This window comes from Hypanus sabinus, chromosome 29 (assembly GCF_030144855.1).
Source record: "Hypanus sabinus isolate sHypSab1 chromosome 29, sHypSab1.hap1, whole genome shotgun sequence".
Classification (NCBI taxonomy): domain Eukaryota; kingdom Metazoa; phylum Chordata; class Chondrichthyes; order Myliobatiformes; family Dasyatidae; genus Hypanus; species Hypanus sabinus.
The window spans coordinates 21,929,525-21,948,056 of NC_082734.1; the positions used below are offsets into that span (position 1 = coordinate 21,929,525).

The 18,532-nt window shown below is 47.0% G+C and overlaps 1 protein-coding gene across 4 annotated transcripts in view; it reads left to right on the forward strand.

The window, feature by feature from the left end:
- Positions 1 to 1,038: 1,038 nt before the first annotated feature.
- prrg2 (proline rich Gla (G-carboxyglutamic acid) 2) overlaps positions 1,039 to 18,532 on the forward strand; it is a 45,602-nt gene continuing 28,108 nt past the window's right edge. For 2 of the 4 annotated variants that reach the window (XR_009508549.1, XM_059953929.1), the window contains exon 1: positions 1,039 to 1,185. The gene's annotated coding sequence lies outside the window, so the exon portion shown is untranslated. Of the gene's footprint in view, positions 1,186 to 1,414; positions 1,539 to 12,166; positions 12,251 to 18,532 lie in introns of those variants that run through there. The other 2 variants (XM_059953932.1, XM_059953930.1) reach the window with 2 other exon arrangements.

The following is an 18,532-nucleotide window of genomic DNA, read 5'->3' on the forward strand; positions in this document are numbered from 1 at the left end:
AAAGAGAGTAGACCAGTGGGCTAAGCACGCATCATTAAGGTGCGCCAGTGTTGTTTGTCAGCGAGGAGGAGATGTTATTTCCGATTCACATAGACTGTGGTCTCCCGGTGAGAAAGTCAAGGATCCGGTTTCAGAGGGAGGTACAGAGGCCCAGGTTTTGGAGCTTATTGATTAGAACGGTGTTGAACACTGAGTGGTAATCAATAAACAGCAGCCTGAAGTAGGTATTGCTATTTTCCAGGTGATCCATGGATGTGGACCCCAAGATCCCTCTGTTTGTCCACACTGCTAAATATCCTGTCATTAGTCCTTTATTCAGCCCATCGAGTCTGCTCCATCTCAACCCCATTATTATCTCCTCTCAACCCCATTCTCTTGCATTCTCCCCATAACCTTTGACAACTTTACTAATCAAAAACCAGTCAGCCTCCACCTTAAAATATACTCACTGACTTGGCCCCTACAGCCTTCTGGGGCAATGAATTTCACAGATTCTCCGCCCTCTGGCCAAAGAAGTTCCCTTGCCTCTCTGTTCTGAAGGGAAGCCCTCCTATGCTCTCTGGTCCCAGACTCCCCCAATGGGAAACATCCTCTCCACGTCCATTCTATCATGGTCTTTCAACATTCGATCCGCCCCCCAACCCGAATTTTTTTATATATCAAACCGTCGATCAATGCCTCTTCTCACCTTGTGCAAACTTTATCAAGTCAGCTCTTGTCCTCCATCGCTCCAAGGAGTAAAAAGCCTCAGCTCACTCAACCTACCCTCCTAAGACAGGATCTCTCTAATCCAGGGCAGCATCCTGGTTGGAAGGTCCTCGCAACCTGGTGGGGTTACTGTGCTGAACCGGAGAGCCAGTACAGACACGACGGGCCGAACTGCCTCCTCCCGCGTTGCCGATTGAAATCCCGAGGTTTTTAAAATTTCAGGGTGTGTGTGTGTGTAGGTGATTCAGGTCGCCTGGAGTTACTTTTAATTTGCGATTTTGAGGAATGCGGAGCACACGTGACGGCTGTGTAGTTGTCGGATCCACTCTGCCGACTCGTCTCTCTCTCTCTCATCCCTCCCCTCCTCCCTCCCTATCCACCTAACCTCTCCGAAGAGGGAAGGAAATAGAGTGCAGTGCGGTGGCAGTCGACTCAGTTCTCACCCCTGCTCCGGGATTCGCCAGCACTCGACTTCTGGTGAGTTGTTCACTCCTGAGACAGTTTTTCTCGCCCCCCCCCCCCGGTATTGCTTTAATCAAAATGACTCGCATCGGGAAAAACGACAACACCCCCCTCTCCCAACACTCGAATCCCGCGAGGAAAAAAAAGGTAGAATTTTAACTTGCAATTAAAAGCAGGTTTGAGTAAACGAGTGTGGGGTGGGGGGTAGGAGTTAAAGAGTGGGGGAGGGGGAGGGGGAGGGGGAGGTACCTCTCAGGTAAAACGAATCTAGTATTAAACCAGATTTTCAGGTTTGACGATTTTTATACACCGGCTGGAGTTACGACATGGTTGTTCCCGGCTGGCGGCGGGGATGGATGATGGCAGAGGTGTGTTTGTTGTCTGTGATTCGATCCTCTCGCTGTGAAGCCGTGTGGGTTTTTATTTTCGGGATTGTCAGAGAGTGAGAGAGAGGAGACCCTGTGTTTTCCACACCAAAGGCACCACCACAGTTTATACTGAACTCCCGGCGAGTTTTCGTTTCTTCTGACGCTCTTTTCCTTGGGCATTTCTGTCTAAACTCGACCTTGTTTATTTACCTCGGAGGTCCTCTGGCGTTGGGGGGGGGGGGGGAATCGGTGAGGTATCGGAGCAGAATTAGGTCGTTCGGCCCCTCGAGTTCCGCCATTCCATTATGGCCGCTTGATTTTCCCTCTCAGCACCAACTTGCAGCCTTTGACGCCCTGACTAATCAAGAGCTATCAACCACCGCTTTTAAATATACCCAATAACTTGGCATCCACGTTCGTCTGTGGTGATGAGTTCCACAAATTCACCGCCCTCTGGTCAAAGAAACTCTTCCTCATCGTTGTTCCCAAGGAACGGCCTTCTATTCTGAGGCTGTGCCCTCTGATCCTAGACTCCTTCGCAACAGGAAACATCTTCTCCACGTCCACTCTATCTAGGCCTTTCAATGAGATCTCCTCCCGCCCATTCTAAACTCCAGCCGGTATAGGCCCAGAACCATCAAACACTGGTCGAAGGTTAAATAAAAAAAGGGGGGGGGGGAGGATTTTGATTCCTTGAGGGGGGACTATTCTAAAAATCTTACACCACCTGTGTTGAATTGTTCCTGAAAAGTATTGGGGGATTTTTGTCTTTAAAATCCCATTCCAAAGCATCTTTGTTCACCCTATTCTCAAATTTATTCCTTAGCTATTTGGAAAGTGTGCTCTGTCCTGGAGTCTATGGTGGACAGGGTGCAGGAAAAGATTTGGGAGGATATTATTGGCACCTTAGGGCTATCTAGACTGTGACATTTTTTTACTCTGGAGTGTAGGGGACTGAGGGATGACCCTCATCAAAACATGAGGGCCAGAAATAAGATGAAGGGCTGCAATCTTTACTGTGGGGTAGGGGGGATCTTAAACCAGAGGGCATAGGTTTAAGGGAGACTGAGTCTGCTAGGGAAGTTTGGGCCCGCTGACTTGCGAATCCAGGAGTCGGCTGCAGGCGGAAGATGGCCTGCCCTGGGGTCAGTGGTGTGTGTGTGTTTGTGTGTTTTGCACTTGTAGTTTTATTGCTTGTTATATACCCTGTGGTTCTGATGAGCATTGTGACAGCAGATGTTGACAGCAGAATGTGTGGCTGCCCGGGTACATCCTTGGGGTGTTTTGGTTGTTGATGCAAATGGTGCATTTCACTTTATGTTCTGGTATACATACGATAAATAGCTCTAAATTTAAAAGCTTTAAAAGGGGACCGGATGGCAAACCTTTTCACACAGAGTATATGGAACAAACTTGTAGAGGCAGGTACAATTACTGTATTTGCAAAATTCTTGGACAGGTACGTGGATAGAAAAAATTAAAAGGGGCCCCTACCAATAACTGAGGGGCCCATGGACCTCAGGTTGGGAACGTCTGGTTTAGAGGGACATGGGTCAAACACAAGCAGGTAGGACTAGCTCAGATAGATATCCTGGCTAGTATGGACCAGTTGGGCTGAAGGGCCTGTTTCTGTGTTGTAATGACTTTAAGAGATTCAAGTTTTATTTATTTTCAAAGAATGTGTGAATTATACAGCTTTGAGATTTGCTTGCTCACTGGTAGCCACAAAGCAAGAAACCCAAAACAACCCAATTTTAAAGAAAATAAAAATAAAAGACACACTCAATGTGCAAGAGAAAGGAAAGAAAAATCATGTAAACAATTGAAATGAACAATCTGAACCAAAATTGAGCCCTCAGATCCGCAGCCTGGAGTAGGCCCAAAGCCTTACTTATCAGTTCATCATGTTAGCGGGCACAGAGCACAGCTGCCGGGGCAGTCTTCGTAGCCTCAGCGCCATGGAGATGACCGTCTCAGAGAGCAAGTGAAATTGGCTCTCATCCCGGCCGACACGCTGTCTTTTCAGTCTGTCTGAGCCAGACTTTGAATTAACCCAACGATGGAACAGCGAAAAGCTGCAGGGCTCTGGAGAGAGGAGTGAAGATCGTGGAGAGCGAGCAAAATCTGTTCTGGCCTCCAATGTGGGCTGGTGCTTAAATTGTCGGAACAGCGTATCGTACCTCACACTAAGGCCTGGGCACCGCTGCTGTGAAAGGCCCCGGCCAAGACCACCGAGTCTAGCAACTCGCTCTGGGCTCAGATTCCGTCGCCCAGCCTGAAGCTGCTCTCAGGGTCTTCAGATCAGCTTGCTGCCCAGAGCGATACAACTTCACGCCCTTAAACGTGACATTATAGACTCCTAATTTTGCAGTCAGTTTTTGAAGGAAATGGGAACCGGGTGTCTGGGTGAGTTGGGAACAGGAAGGAAGTGCTGGCTCTTGGTCACAGGTTGAAGTTCAACTAGCTCAGCTCAGGAGTTGGACTGCAAGTCAGGCAGGACCGAGGGTGAGTCCCTGTGTCAGGTGGAGGCGACGACAAACCGGGTGCTTTTGGGTTAGTACGGCGCAAGAACAGGCCCTTTGGAAGACAATGTCTGTGCTTAACATGGTGCTGGATTAAACCTCTGCCTGTTTGTGATCCATGGCTCTCTGTTCCCTGTGTACTCACAAGCCAACCTGAAAACCTTGTGAGCATCCCTATCGCCTCTGCGAGACCCTTGTAGAAAAGCTTTGTTCTCCCCAGAGGTTTGGCCAATATTACCCGTGATCAATGTCAATAAAACAATCGGCTCAATACACACAAAAAAAAGAAAGTCTGCAGGTGCTGGAAATCCGAGCAACACATACAAAATGCTGGAGGAATTGAGCAGGCCAGGCAGTGTCTATGGAACAGAGTAAAGAGTCGACGTTTCGGGCTGAGAACCTTCAGCAGGACTGGAGACAAAAAGGTGAGGAATAGATTTAAAAGGAGGAGAGAGAGAAGCACAAGGTGATGGGTGAAATCAGGAGGGGGAGGGATGAGGTAAGGAGCTGGGAAGTTGGTGAAAGAGGTACAGGCTGGAGAAAGTGGGGGGGGGGTCTGATCGGAGAGGACAGAAGGCCATCGAAGAAATGGGGGAGGAGCACCAGAGGGAGGTGAGGGGTAGGCAAGGAGAAAAGGTGAAAGAGGGAGAAGGGGATGAGGAATGGTGAAGTGGAGGGGGATTACCAGAACTTCAAGAAATGGATGTTGGAGGCTATGCAGAGAGAATATAAAGTGTTGATCCTCCAATCTGAGCATGGCCTCATCACGACAGTGGAGGAGGCCAGTGCTGGAGTAACTCAGCAGGTCAGGCAGCGTCTCTGATGGAAATAAACAGATGACAGTTTGGGCCGAGACCCTTCATCAGGTCACCATTGTGCTGGTGGAGATGACAGTTCCCTCCTGGTGGCACCTTCACAGGACAGCAGTATCCATTTGGTTTCCAAAAGATTCTGTTCCTTACCTTCAGTAAAGAGGAGATACTTGCCCCAAAAGAAAAGAGCACAGCAGCAGTACCCTTAATCATAGTGAAACAGTCCCTGAATGTAGACAAACCTGTGGGGCCAGCGACCCAGTGAGTGGTGGGATTAGACAGAGACAGTGGGCTAGACAAGATGGGGCTCGACATCATCATTGTTATGTGCCGTGTTGTATGATGTAGACGATCATGCAGTGATCAAGGCTCTGTGGAGCCCATACCATTTGAAACCATATAAATTTTAAATTTATACGCTTTCATATTAAAGTTCCATAAGACTTTAGCACAGTCCAGTAAGTCCATGGCTTGGAAATGCTGCCTATGCTTTGAAACCCAGTCTAGTCCCATCTGCTTGTGTACAGTGATGTGTCTGGATTGCGTGTAAGTGAGCCAATGAGACTGCCGCGAGGAGCGAGGTACAGGATCATGCGACCCACGCCACCCAGGTTCAGGAACGGTCATTACCCTTCATCCATCAGGTTCCTGAACCACTGGGGATAACTTCACTCACCTCAACTCGGAGCTCATTCTGTAACTGGAGACTTCTTAAACCACATGCTCTCCAACATGTTGGTCCATGGCTGCCTCTTGTGCCAAGATGAGGCCACACTCAGGGTGAAGGAGCAGCCCCTTGTGTTTCTTCTGGATACCCTCCAACTTGGTGGCACGAATATCGATTTCTCCTTCCAGTTTAAAAAAAAAATCCCCTCCCCCTCCCCCTCCCCCTCCCCTCCTCAATTCCCCACTATGGTCTCTTACCTCTTTTCTCCTGCTTATCACCTCCCCCAGGTCCCCTCTTCCTTCCCTTTCTCTGATGGTCCCCTCTGCTATCATATTCCTTCCTCTCCAGCCCTTTACCTTTCTCACCCACCTGGCTTCACCTATCACCTTCTAGCTAGCCTCCTCCCCCCCCCCCCCCCACCTTTTTATTCTGGCATCTTCTCCCTTTTCAGACCTGAAGTATGGACTGTTTGTTTATTAATTTCCTTAGATGCTGTCTGACCTGCTGAGTTCCTCCAGCATTTTGTGTGTGTCAATATGTTTTATTTGCATAGTTTGTCTTTTGAACATAAGTTGTTCGTTACAGTCTTTGTTTATGTATTGTTTTTCGTAAAGTCTTTTATAGTTCCCCGCCCCCCCCCCCCCCCCCCCGTAATTGTCTGCAAGAAAATGATTCTGAACGTAGTATATAATAATATTGATCCTGAGTAGGAAATTCTTTTGTTACAGGAGCAACATTTAAAAACACACTTAACAGTCTGCAGACTTGAGTAATAATAAAACGCAGAATAACAATGTACATAGTAATGTATGAAATAATAAAGCAGAGATAATATATGTGTACTTTGATAGTAAGTTTACTTTGAGCGATGAACTTTGTCGCAAGGGATGGGTGTGTTCGAGAGAGAACAAGTGCAGGCAAGCAGCCCAGTCTTGTCATATCCATACCTGACTCAACTATAATAAATACTCGACCCTGACATTCACCACGGTTTTAGGAAAACTTTTGACCTTGGCACATGAGTAGTCGCTGTATGGGGAACTTTGTGACCATTCTCTGCCCTGGTATCTACTTGGCTGGCAGCGGAGAGGTATATCAATGGACTCTCTGTCCGTTGAAAGGTGTACATAAAATGCCGACCACACTTGCTACATCACAAAGGCAATTACGGTTCAAAAATACTTTATTGGCTGTATAGGTTGTTCCAAAAGGGATGTGAAAGCAGGTCCTGAGTTCCACTTGTTATAATCACTGTGATGGGCATTAACTCTCAAAATTCTGGAGAAACTCAGCAGGTCAGGCAGCATCTGTGAAGGGAAATAAGCAGTCCACATTTCAGGTTGAGAGTCTTTGCCCACAGCTGCTGCTTTGCCCGCTGAGTTCCTCCCACTCTTTGTGTGTTGTAGGTCTTTGTTGGAGTGGACCAGTGTTAGAGTGGGGGAGGCTTTGCCTCAGCAGGCTTGGGCAAGCACAAGCAAAGATTCTAAGTAAGTTAATTGTACATAGCCACTGTGTTGAGAATGGGTCCAGAGTTAGTGGTATGTTTTTTGTGTGTGATGTGGGAACTTCGGGAGGCCGCCAGTCTCCCTTGTAACTACATTCGCCTGAAGTGCATTGAGTTGCAGCTCCTTGGAGACCGCGTTAAGGAAATGGGAGCTGCATCTCGATGACCTTTGACTCGTACAGAAGAATGAGCAAGTGATAGTTAGGAGCTACAGGGAGGTAGACACCTTAAATTACAGGAGGCAGGTACCTGGGTGACTTTTAGGAGAGGGAAAGGAAATGGGCAGCCATAGGAGAGTAATCCTGTGGTCCCTTGATCTTTCCCCTTACTGGTTTTTCACCTGGACAGCTGCCTATCACCTCCCTCATACCACCGCCTCCTTCTACCACCCATAATGCTTTCCCTTTGCATTCCTTCTTCACCTTTCTTGCCTATCCCCTGCCTGCTTCCCCCCCCCCCCACCCACCGAACTTTCCCTTCACTGGTTTTTCACCTGGCACCTACCAGCCTTCTCCTTCCCACCCTCCCCCCACCTTCTTTATAGGGCCCCTGCCCCCTCCCTCTTCAGTCCTGACAAAGGGTCTCGGCCCAAAACATTGACTATTTGTTTCCACGGATGCTGCCTGACCTGCTGAGGTCCTCCAGCATGTTGTGTGTGTTGCTTTCATCCTGTGGCCATTCCCCTCGATAATAAGTACCATGGATTCCAGTTAATTGGAACACATCGGGACTGGTACGTTTTGACCCAATTAAGCAGCTGCCCCAATTACCTGAAATTTCATGGAAATAGTTAAAAAGGTATTAAAAAAAAACTATTGTTTTAACTGAGTGACAGACTATGTATTTAAATGAATTGCAGAACAAATTAGAACACTATCAAACTACTACAACACTACAAAACTGTGTATTAGTTCCTAAAAGGTATCAATGGAGGAATTAATCCAGTGTACACTGCCATGTTCCTTTGACTGTAAATGAACAAAATCAGTGCAGACACCTAGTGCAGATAATGGACTGTCTTCATACAATGCTTTCAACGATAGTGTCCTCAAAATCTAAATTTTCATTCTAACATTCATGATGTTTGCCAATACTTTCAAATTCTTCGTAGTTCCTAACTTGCTGAAGTCGCAAAATTGTTCCTTTTGTGACTCCCGGCCGTTTCTGGCATCTCCAAGCCTGAATGCTTGAAACTGCAGTGAGCAAAACAGTTCTGAATTGTCTTACCCTTTATTTCTAGCCAACTATCAATAACAAAAATTAATATTTTTTTTAAACATATATACATGCAATTGATATTTAAAAGTTGTTCACGTGAAGCACAGTGTAGTATCTAACAGCCACACAGTACACGCAACTGACACTAGTTCGAAACTGTTCGGCAACAGCTTCCTGTCCCAGATAAGCAGCATAGTGTCCCAAATAAGTGAAAGGAATCACTGCTAATTCCCCTGTTTTTGTTCTTTAAAAGTCGTCTAAATAAGCATCTGCTCTGATTAACCGATGGCCCCATTAACTGGAATCCGCTGTATAATGCTTTGAGCACTGTTGGGGGGGGGGGTGGGGTGTATGACCTACTGGGGAAGCAGCAGTGACTGGCTCTCTGGGTCTGGGTCAGTAGTGATAGGGGATTCCATACTTGGAGCAGCCAGGAGATTTTGAAGACGTGAAAGAGATATCTGGGTGGTACGTCGCGTCCCAGATGCCGGGGTCAGGGATGCTTTGGATTGAGTCCACAGCATTCTAAAGGGGGAGGGTGAACAGCCGGAAGTTGTGGTATGGATTGGTATCAATGACAGGAAGGCAAAGGGAGGAGGTCCTGAAGAGAGAATATAGGGAGCTGGGTAGAGCTGAGGGAGCAGGACCTCCCAGGTAGTAATCTCTAGATTGCTGCCTGTTCCAGTGAGGGTAAGAATAGGATGATTTGGCAGGTGAATGTGTGGCTGATGAATTGGTGCAGGGGACATGGCTTCAGGCTTCTGGATCATTGGGCTCTCTTTTGGGGAAGGCATGACCTGCACAAAAATGATGGATTGCATCTGAATCTGAGGGGATTAATGTCCTTGTGGGCAGGCTTGTTAGGGCTGTTGGGGATTGTTTAAACTAATTTGGCAGGGGGATGGGAGCCAGAGTGATGGACTGAGGTTGGGGCAGTTGGTATACAAGTAGGTGCAGTGTGTAGTGAGTCTGTGAGGAAGGACGGGCAGGTGACAGGGCAAAATTACGGTCAATGGCATGAGTTGAAGTTTAACATGGAGGCAAAATTGAGAAGGGCGACAAATACAGGACTGGGGGTATAACATTTGAATGCACACACTGTGCAGACTAAGGCAGATGATCTTGTAGTGCAGTTAGAGATTGGCAAGTTTGAAGTTGCAGGCAGCACTGAACCATGGCTGAAATAGGATCACAGCTGGGAGCTTAACATATACTTTGTATTGAAGGGATAGGCAGAGGGGTGGGTGGCTCTGTTGGTTAAAAAAAAATCAAATCCTTAGAGATGACGTGGATCAAAAGATGTAGAGCCCTTGTGGGTAGAGTTAAGAAACTGCAAGGGTAACAAGACTGAGTTATAAACAGACCTCCAAACAGTAGTCAAGATGTGGGATACAGCTTTCAATGAGAGATAGAAAAGTCATTTTAAAAAGGGCAGTGCTGTGACTGTCATGGGGGATTCCAGTATGGAGGTAGATTGGGAAAATCAGGTTGGTGCTGGATCCCAAGACAGGGAATTTGTGGAATGCTTATGAGATGGCTTTTTAGAGTAGCTTGTGGTTGAGCCCACTAGGAGAAAGGCAATTTTGGATTGGGTGTTGTGCTATGAACCAGATTTGATTAGGGAGTTTAAGGTAAAGGAACCTTAAGGAGGCAGCGATCATAAAATGACAAAATTCACTCTGCAGTTTGAGAGGGAGAAGATAAAGTCAGATGTACTTGTATTGCAGTGGGGGAAAGAGAATTACAGGGGCATGAGCGAGGAGCTGGCCGAAGCTAGTTGGAAGAGGATATTAGCAGGGATCACAGTAGGACAGCCATGGCTGGGGTTTCTGGGAGCAATTCAGAAGGTGTGGGATAGGTGCAGCCCACAGATGGTAAAGTATTCTAAAGGGAGGAGGCGGAGGCAAGCGTGGCTGACGAGGGAAGTTAAAGACAGCATAAAACCAAAAGAGAGGGCATATAATATAGCAAAAATTTGTGGGAAGCTAGAGGTTTGGAAAGTTTAAAAACCAATAGAAAGCAACTAAAATAGTCATTATAGGAAAGAAAAGATTAAATATGAAGGTAAGCTAACCAATAATATAACGGAGGACATCAAAAGATTTTTCAGATCTATAAAGAGTAAAAGAGATGAGAGTGGATATTGGACTGCTGAACAATGACACTGGAGAGGTAGTAATGGGGGCAAAAAAATGGCGGATGAACTTATTAAGTATTTTGCATCAGTGCTTACTGTGGGAGGAAGTGGCGGTATGCTGGAAATTCAAGAGTACTGGGGAGCAGAACTGAGTGTAGTTGATATTACTGAGGAGAAGGTGCTTGAGAAGCTGAAAGGTCTGAAGGTAGACAAGTCACCTGGACCAGATGGACTACACCCCAGGGTTCTGAAAGAGGTAGCTGAAGAGATTAAAGAAAATTCAAAAATCAGAGGTGCAAAGGGTCGTGGGAGTCCTTGTGCTGGATCCCCTAAATGTTGCCTTGCAGGTTAAGTTGGAGTTAAGGAAGGCAAATGCAGTGTTAGCATTCATTTTGAGAGGAAGGATGTAATTCTGAGGCTTTATAAGGCACTGGTCAGATCACACTTGGAGTATTGTGAACAATTTTGGGCCCCTTATCTAAGAAAAGATGTGCTGGCATTGGTCTGAGTGCAGATGAGGTTCTTGAGAATGATTCTGGGAGTGAAAGGGCTAATGTATGAAGAGCGTTTGATGGTTCTGGACGTCCTCGGTGGAGTTCAGAAAGGTGAGGAGTGATCTCATTGACACCTATCACGGCCTTTCAGTATTCGATAGGGTGGATGATTGGTGATTCTAAGTCCAGAGGGCACAGTCTCAGAACAGGGGGCATCACTTCGAGCAGATATGCGGAGGAATCTCTTTAGCCAGAGGGTGGTGAATCTGTGGAATTCATTGCCGCAGACAGCTGTGGAGGTAGAGTTGTTGGGTATATTCAAAGCAGAGATTAATTGGTTTTTGCTTAGTCAGGGTGTCAAAGGTTATCGGAAGAATGCAGGAGGGATAATAAGTCAGCCATGATGGCATGGTGGAGCAGACCTGATGGGCCAAATGGCCTAAATCTGTTGCTTGTCCTGTGGTTATGGTCTAGCAGGTCAAGCAGCAGGTAGGATGGGGAATAAACAGCCGGCACATCAGGCAGAGACTCTTCAGCAGGACGAGAAGGGGCGGAAGACAGAATAAGAAGGAGGGAAGAGGGGAGAGAGGTCAGTTGGCAGGTGATGGTGAGGGGAAAGGTGGGTGGGGTGGGAGGATGAAGTTAGAAGCTGGGAGGTGATGGGTAGAAGAGGTAAAGGGCTGAAGAAGAAGGATTCTGATAGGAGAGGAGAGTGGGCCATGGGAGAAAGGGAAGGAGGAGGGGCACTAAGGGAAGGTGATGGGCAGTGAGGAGAAGAGATGTGAGCAAGAATCATTCTTTTGTTATGTGTCTTGTCTTAACAAGAATGTGAAATGGAAAAAGAGAAGGATGGAGAGGCTATAAATTGCTATTAAGTTAGAGAAATTGATGTTTACATTATCAGATTGGAGCAACATTCTTATAATGGCTTCTAACCCATCCTTTCAAGTCCTGATGAAGGGTCTCAGCCCAAAATGTCACTTATTCTTCTCCATAGAATCTTTCTGAGCTGCTGAGTTCCTGCAGCTTTTTGTGTGTTTTGATCAGCAGTCCCTCGTGTCTCCAGTTTAATGGTAGTGTTCCTTTAAGGCACCCTTTTGACCTGTTGTCAGCCCTTGGTAATAAAGGGTTACTGTTGGTCCAGAGTCTTTCTTAATGACTAATGGATGACTCAGTGAGTTCTGGCATTTCCTGAGTCAGCAGCTCCTCGATTGAAGTCCCACTCCACGGACTTGAGCACAAAGTCTAGATTGCCGCTTGGGGGGGGGGGTTGGGGGGGGGCCGCTAAGGGAGTATTTTAAGAGTCGTTCTTCAGTGGAGATGTTGACCCTACACCTCATTGCTGTTTAATAGAGCTGGTGAGTTACTCTGGCAAAGGCAATGTTTTACCCGACAGTCACTGTCACTTGAGGGTGTTTGTTCGTCTCCTTTCCTCCTGTACAAGCATGGCCAAATGTCAAAAATACTCTGGGCCGCCTTGAGATCATGTGATGTGTGTTGTAAATCTGAGGTTTCTTTCATTCAGCATGAACGAGAAGCTGCCTCCTCGCACAGGAGATCCCCAGGTTAACTGTTACGAGCTCTGAAATCATGTTTTACTGTTTTGGTGTTGCAACCAACATCCTGTTGGTTTACTGATTAGCCACATCACATTGTTTGCAACTTCTGGAGTTCAAGTTTCTTGCAAAGCCTTATTTTAGAGTATTACAGAATGGAAACAGGCCCTGGTCTGAGCCGACCACAGCATCCTCTCTGCTGGTCCCAGTCACCACGTTTGACCTGTAACCCTCCAAACTTCTGTCCTCCAAGCTGCTTAAATGTTGCATTTGTACCCACTTTGATTACTTTGGCAACTCATTCCAGGTACTTTGTGAGAGTAATTAACTCTCAGATCTCTTTTCAATCTCTCTCTCCCTTATCTCGTATTTATGCTGTCTAGTTTTGGATTGCCCAGCCCCAGGGGAAAAACAGATGTCTTGCGGGCAGCCCTGGTGGGGGGGGGGCGGGGGAACAGACTGTCCTGTGGGCAGCCCTGGGGGTGGGGGAGAAGACTACCCCATCCATGGTTTTATGAACTTTGATGAGGTCACCTCCCATTCTCCAAGAAATGAAGACCCAGTGTGGTCAGCCTCTTATAACTCAGGACCTTTAGCCTAAGTAGCTTGTTCACATCCCTTGGGCAGCTCTTCAGCTTGACCGCGTCTTCCTACAATTGGGTGACCAAAACTGTACGCAATGCTACAAGTGCAGTCTTGCAAATGACATATATAATTGCAACAGGACCTACTTGCTCCTAATCTGAAACCCTGACTGATGCACAGTGCCTTGAAGTATTCAGCCCCCAGCCCAGCTGTTGCACAGTGCATTAGATTTATGCAACACTTGTGGCATAGCATTGAGGCCAAAATATTCCATTTTAATATCATTCGACCACAAGAGCTTCTTCCACACCTTTTCATTGTCTTTGTGACACTTTGCAAAGTCTTTCTGCTCAAGGCTGTTTTCTTTTTAGTGGTACATGTGGTGTAAATCTAATACTGCGCATCAGCCGGGTAATGCCATCCCTCTGGTGGAGGTAGCATCGTGCTACGGGGATGCTTTTAGCAGCAGGGACCGGAAATCTGGTCAGGACTGATGGGAAGATGAATGTTGCTAAATACAGAGAGATCCCGGATAAAAACCTGTTGGCCTCTGTCACAAAGCTCAAACTGGCAGGGAAGTTTGTCTTTCAACAGGACAATGACCCAAAGCACATTGCCAGAGTGACCATGGAGTGGCTTCGAATGAAGAAAATTGGTGTATTTGAGTGGCCCAGTCAGAGTCCTGACATTAACTCTCGAACATCTCTGTCAAGACCTCAAGATTGCTGTCCACTGCCGCTCCCCAGCTAACCTGACACGGCTTGAGCAATTTTGCAAGGAAGAATGGGCAAATCTCACTCCATGCTGTGCAACAATAATGGACTTATTCAAAAAAGACCACTGCTGTAATAGCTGCTGCGAGAGGTGGTTCAACTAAATACTGAGCAAAGGGGGATGAATACTTTTGAACAGCTGACATTTCAGTTTACGAGTATTTAATTTTTCACGCTTTGCAATTTTCCCTTTTGTTTGGGCTCTGCTGTGGGGGAGAAAAAGCATGAGGTTCACAAATAAAAATTCTCAGTTAAATTAATCAAAATCCCTGGTTGTAATACTCATTGATTTGAACAAAGGGTTGGGGGCTGGATACTGCAACTGTGCCCTCTAATTCTGGACTCGCCAACCCTGAGGAAAAGACTATGACTGTCCACTTTATCCAGACCCCTCATGAGTAAATAAACTTCTGTGAGGTGATCCCTCATTCTCCCAAGCTCCGGGGAATAAAGATCTAGCATAGCCACCCTCTTCTATAACTAGGCTCTCAAATCTCATCTGCGCCCTCTCCAGCTTGAAGATGCCTCTTCTGTAGGAGTCAGAAAGTTGGTTGAGATGTTGATGGTCTGTCTGGCTTAACCCTTGGACGTGTTACTACTTAAGCAGTCAGTGAGCGTGTAACAATATTTTTGTCAGAATCCTGGCAGCCCCTCTGTAAGACACAGGAGCAGAATTGGGCCATTCAGCCCATCGGATTTTCTCTACCATTCCATCGTGGTTGATCCCGGATCCCACTCAACGTCATGCACCTGTCCTCTCACCATATCCTTTTTATGCCCAATCAATCAGGAAACTTTCAATTTCCATGTTGAATATACCCATAGACTCGGCCTCAAACGCAGTCTGTTGCAGGGCAATCCACAGATTCACCACTCCTTAGCTAAAAAAAAATCCTCCTTATTTCTGTTCAAAAAGGTTTTTTTTTACACAGAGAATGGTGGGTTCATGGAGTGTCCTGCCAGGGGTGGTGATAGAGGCATTTAAGAAAGGGATGTTTAAGAAGCTCTTAGATAGGCACATAGATGTAAGAAAAATGGAGGCTGATGTTGGAGGGAAGGGTTAGGTCAATTTTAAAATGGGTTAAAAGGTCAGCATGACATTGTGGGCCGAATAGCCTGTATTGTACTGTTCTATGTTCCCGTGTTTTGTTACTGAATTTGAGATGTTTCCCTGATCCGTATCTGAGTCCCGCGTCATTTTGGTTTCATCATCACTCAAGGTCTACGTGACCAGATGGTTCAAGAAGGCAGTTCACACACCCCCCCAAACCCCCAAACACCTTTGATAAATGCTGGCTTTGACAGTGATGTTCACCATCCCTCTCGAGAGCAACATGAATGCTGAGGTGGGGCCGTCCCATGTTTTCTGTTGGCAACTCGAGCACCTGATTGGTGTGGCGTTAAAAGTGGAGCCCGGGGCAGAAGTTTCTGTGTGACTGTGCAGTGTGTGGCAAAAGAAGTGAGCGAATGGTTTGTAGGCCTCCGGAGCGAGTGTGCTGGTAGGAAGGAAGTGGTGGAGCATTTCAATTTTAATTCTGCATCTGTGGTCCCGGTATTAGATTCCACTGACTGTATCAGTGAAGGAAGTATCAGCAGAGATCCAGCTGTTCAGGGAGCCCATTGAACACTTGTGTCTGGTGCTGTAATTTATCGCTGGCGAAGATAATTCTAAGGTTACTCCTCTTTTGCAGTTCCCTGTGCCTCAAAGAACGTAGAACACTGTACCTCAGAAACAGGCCCTTTGATCCATGGTGTCTGGCAAGATGCCAGATTAAACCAAACCTATCCCACCACCAAGCATGTCTTTCCCTCCCTCCACTTTCTGCTTTCCTACGCGACTCCCTTGTCTATTCATCCCTCCCTACTGATCTCCCTCCTGGCACTTATCCTTGCAAGCGGAACAAGTGCTACACCTCCTCCCTCACTACCAGCCAGGACCCTAAACAGTCCTTCCGGGTTAGGTGACACTTCACCTGTGAGTCTGTTGGGGTCATATAGTGTATCTGATGCCTCTGGTGAGGTCTCCTGTATATTGGTGAGACCTGATTATTGACTGGGAGGGACTTCACCGAGCGCTTCTGCTCCATCTGTCAGAAAATGCGGGATCTCCCCGTGGCCACCCATTTTAATTCCACTTCCCATTCCCATTCCAAAGTATCAGTTCATGGCCTCCTCTACTGTTGTGATGTCCACACTCAGTTTGGAGGAGCGACACCTATTCCATTTGGATAGCCTCCAACCTGATTGCACGAACATCAATTTCTTGAACTCATGGTAATACCCCCCCCCCCCCACCATTCCGCATTCCCATTTCCCCCCTCACCTCATCTCCTTACCTGCCCCTCTTCTCTCTCCCATAGCCTTCTGTCCTCTCCTATCAGATTCCCCCTTCTCCAGCCCTGTATCTCTTTCACCGATCAACTTCCTTACTTTGCCCCTCCAGGTTTCACCTTTCACCTTGTGTTTCTTCCTTCCCTGCCCCCACCTTCTAACTCTGACTCTTCATCTCTTTTTCTTTTCCCCCTCCAGTCCTGATGAAGGGTTTTGGCCCGTAACGTCGACTGTACTCTTTTTCATAGATGCTGCCTGGCCTGCTGAGTTCCTCTAGCAGTTGATATATGTTGCTTGGATTTCCAGCTTCTGCAGATTTTCTCTTGTCTATTTTGACACCCCTTGGCATGGTAGCGTAATGGTTAGGATAATGCTGTACAAAGCCAGTGATTTGGGTTCAATTCCCACCGCTGCCAGTAAGGAGTTTGTACCTTCTGCCCATGACTGTGGGGGTTTCCTTCCACAGTCCAAAGATGTAAGGGTTCGTAGGTTAATTGGTCATATGGGTGCAATTGGGCGGAACAGGATCATTGGGCTGAAGGGCCTGTTGCTGTGACATATCTCTAAATAAATTATATTAAAAAATAACTTGAAACAAAGTTCAAGTTTATTCATCTGACTGTACATGTATAGAACTAAATGAAGCAAGGTTCATCCGGACTATGGAGCCCCCATAAAGTCAAGTCAAGTCACTTTTATTGTCATTTCGACCGTAACTGCTGGTACAGTTGTGGTGAACTACATATACCTGTCTGGACACGCCCCCTGCTGACTGCTCCTGTGGCTCCTCCCACTGACCGTGGCTCCTCCCACACTGTCTCCCTGTGGTGAACTACATATACCTGTCGGGACACGCCCCTCTGCTGACTGCTCCTGTGGCTCTTCCCACAGACCCCGTGTGGTGAACTACATATACCTGTCGGGACACGCCCCTCTGCTGACTGCTCCTGTGGCTCTTCCCACAGACCCCGTGTGGTGAACTACATATACCTGTCTGGACACGCGCCCCCCCCCCCCCCAACTGACTGCTCCTGTGGCTCTTCCCACAGACCCCGGTATAAAGGTGATTGGAGCCTGAGCCCTGGTCTCAGTCTCCAGGATGTAGTATGGTGGTCAATTGCTGCTTGTTCCTTCTTCCAGCCAATAAAAGCCTTTATCTCGCCTCACGTCTCGGAGAGTTATTGATGGTGCATCAACAGTACACAGTAAAAATGAGACAACATTTCTTCAGGACCATGGTGTTACATGACACAGCACAAAAACTAGACTGAACTACGTATAAAAAAAACCACAGGAAAAAAAACTACACTAGACTACAGATCTACCCAGGACTGCATAAAGTGCACAAAACAGTGCAGGCATTACATTAAATAATAACCAGGACAATAGGGCAGTAAGGTGTCAGTCCAGGCTCTGGGTATTGAGGAGTCTGATAGCTTGGGGGAAGAAACTGTTACATAGTCTGGTCGTGAGAGCCCAAATGCTTCAGTGCCTTTTTCCAGACAGCAGGAGGGAGAAGAGATTGTATGAGGGGTGCGTGGAGTCCTTCATAATGCTGTTTGCTTTGCGGATGCGGCGTGTAGTGTAAATGTCTGTGATGGCGGGAAGAGAGACCCCGATGATCTTCTCAGCTGACCTCACTATCCGCTGCAGGGTCTTGTGATATGAGATGGTGAAATTTCTGAACCAGGCAGTGATGCAGTTGCTCAGGATGCTCTTAATACAACCCCTGTAGAATGTGATGAGGATGGGGGGGTGGGAGATGGACTTCCCTCAGCCTTCGCAGAAAGTTGAGATGCTGTTGGGCTTTCTTTGTTATGGAGCTGGTGTTGAGGTACCAGGTGAGATTCTCTGCCAGGTGAACACCAAGAAATTTGGTGCTCTTAACGATCTCTACCGAAGAGCCATTGATGTTCAGCGGGGAGTGGTCGCTCTGTGCCCTCCTGAAGTCAACAACCATCTCTTTTGTTTTCACATTCAGAGACAGGTTGTTGGCTCTGCACCAGTCCGTTAGCCGCTGCACCTCCTCTCTGTAAGCTGACTCGTCGTCCTTGCTGATGAGACCCACCACGGTCGTCTCATATATCATACACAACATGTGTCACACACAGCACATAAAACAAAATATTACCACAAATAAGTTAATAAAATATAATTTCAAACTGCATTAGTGAGCAGCACAAGTGAACAGTTGGCTGTCCTTTGTGTTGAGGCCTCGGTGATGGCAGGGTATTCATTATTCTCTGCCTGAGGGAAGAAGCTGTTACCCAGTCTGGCAGTCCTAGTCCTATCACCTGGTGCTGTGTCTGTGATCTTTCTCTTCCTGTTCTATTATAGCCATAATTACATCAATATCACCATGAGTTGTAAAGTGCTGCAGATCTCTGAGCTTGAC